Below are 2,500 nucleotides of genomic sequence, written 5' to 3' on the forward strand. Positions count from 1 at the left end.
ATGAGACAATGGGCATGAGGTACAGAAACTAGCAGGGGAGGGCAACCAGATCTTGTTAGCTGTGCAGACCGGCTGTTTTGGCATGGGAGCATGCCAGAAATGCAAACCTCTCCCCAAAAGTGGTTTTCATTCCCCTCACAGGGCAGTGTTCTGGCAGACTTCTTAAGAAGATCAAAGGAAGATGCTAGTGAATGGATGCTGAATAGGGGAGATCTTCCTAGACCTAGCCCACAAATAGGAGGTACCACAGATGGACCTTTTTGTCTCCATCAACACCAAACAACTTCTGTGCTTTTGTACTAGGACCTACTACCTCAAGATAGGAAAATGGATGCAATGTCCTTCCCTTGGAAAGAGAGGTTCGTATATGCCTTCCCTCCACTTCTTTGCTTCACAATGTCTAACAAAAGATCCAAGGTTTTACTAGTAACTCCCTATTAGCCAAGGCAGCACTGGTTCCCACTTGTTTTTCACCTAGTTAGTAGACTTGCTCACACAGCAGAAGGGCTCAGTACTTCACCCCAACCTGTCATTCCTCAGCCTGACATTATAGATATTAGGATTCTTATCCCTGTTAGACTCCATTTTTCTGAGGACATGCATAAAGTTCTTGAGGGGGTAAGACAATCTGCTACAAGCAAATTTTACATAGCAAAATGGAAACAATTTACTGTTTGGTGTCAGCCTAAATATTTGGACCCACTTTAGGCTGATACCGTAATGAGCATGTCTTATTTGTGTGAGATGTTGCAGTCAGGCCTAGCATACTCCTCTACTAAGGCTCATCCTTCAACTATAATATAGACCTGTTGCTTCTGGTGAGACTAGTGGTAAAACAGTTCTTGGTGTGTAATTCCCCCTAAAACCTCCAGGGAAAGCCAAGTCTTCTTGTAACCTCCGTTTTTTGTTGGAGAAACTCGCTTTCCCTCCTTTCAAACCAGCAGTAGCATCTTCCTCTCTCAAATTCTATACTTTGAAAACTATTCTTCTGGTAGCTCTGACCTCTGCAAGACAAGTTTCCGAACTGCAGGCCCTTATGACAATTTCCCCTCTCCTTAGTTTGCATGAGGGCAGAGTGTCTTTAAGGGCCAATCCTTCCTTCATGCAAAAAAGTTGTAAATGAACTGTCTCTCAATAAGGCCAAGAATCTACCCACTTTCTTTCCTAATCAACAAAATAAAGGAGAAAGAAGTCTATATTCCCTGGATTTGCATAGACACATTCTGTGTGGATAAGACCAAGGAATTTCCAAATCTAACCAAATATGTGCCTCTTTCCAGGACTTCAAATTAGGGGAAAAAACAGCAGACTATTGTTACCAATATCTAAATGTATTTCATTTGCTACACTTTACTTGGCAAATCCTAACCCTCTTCAGTAAAAGCCCATTCTACTAGAGCAGTGGCCTCATCTGGAGCCTTTTACAAGGGGATTGACTCTAACAATTTAGAAGCAGTTATTGGTCCACTTTGCATACTTTAACCAGACATTACAGAGTGGATGTCTTTTTAGATCCAGTACCAACTTCACCAATTCAGTCTTCCCTGGATTACTAGACAATTCTCCTGCCTGTCTTCCATCCCCCATTATACCTCTTAAGCTTTGCCAATTACCCGATAGTTTGGAATACTGCAACAGTGATCTAAGGGAGGATGTAGTATAATTGTAAGAACTTTCCATAAATGTATATGCCCTACTGATCACTGTTGCAGTATTCCTCCTTCCCTGATTCTTCTCTCTTTTTTTCCCTCATGGAATGAGGGGCATCACTGTCTTTCTCCCTCTCCCCTCTTAGTTGACCAGCTTATTTTGCCTCTTAGACCTCTTCAGGCTTACTGGTTTAGAGATAGTTTGAGGATTTATGCTCATACGTCCACTTATGTACCCTTATGCCCATGGGCTTAGGTTATATGTCAGACATATATGGAAGGTTTAAGGTTTTACATTTGGTACCCTGGCTGGACATCAAGGTTATTCTGTAAGATAATCCTTCTGTTTTGAATACTGCAACAGTGATCAGTAAAATGTATCCATCCATCCTCAACCCCTTCTCCCATTTTGTACACGAGGTCGGGGTGTCACTTCAGCAGTGACAGTAATCTTGAGCCAAGATTTACACTGCCAGGTAGCTATATCTACTGTTTAAGTTCTTGCATAACTGTACTATCTTTGAGATAACTGCTGGCATGTTGCAGGGTCTGGTTGGAAATTATCAGCAAACGCTTCTGGTAGTATTTCACATATTCCTTCTAGGAACTCAAATTTGCATGGAAGGCAGAGAAGTAGGTATCTCTAAAATTATCTAAAATCTCAAGACTTATAACAGGTTCTTGTACCAAGTCAGAGATTCTCTAACACTCCTGAAGGAAACTGCAGATTTAAGGCAGTTGCCGTGTATGTTAATAACAAAAGCAATGCAAGTCGTTAAGCATGTAGATCAGTAGCCAAGATCCAGGGGAAAAAAACTTAGCAGATGAGAAACTGAAGGACAAGCCGAGAA

General features: G+C 41.7%; 1 protein-coding gene across 1 annotated transcript in view; it reads left to right on the top strand.

Moving 5' to 3' along the window:
* CDK5RAP1 (CDK5 regulatory subunit associated protein 1) overlaps positions 1 to 2,500 on the top strand; it is a 650,459-nt gene that overhangs the window by 64,534 nt on the left and 583,425 nt on the right. The window lies entirely within an intron of this gene.

Source organism: Protopterus annectens, chromosome 12.part0 (assembly GCF_019279795.1).
Source record: "Protopterus annectens isolate FY-2018-M chromosome 12.part0, PAN1.0, whole genome shotgun sequence".
In the NCBI taxonomy this organism is placed as follows: Eukaryota; Metazoa; Chordata; order Ceratodontiformes; family Protopteridae; genus Protopterus; species Protopterus annectens.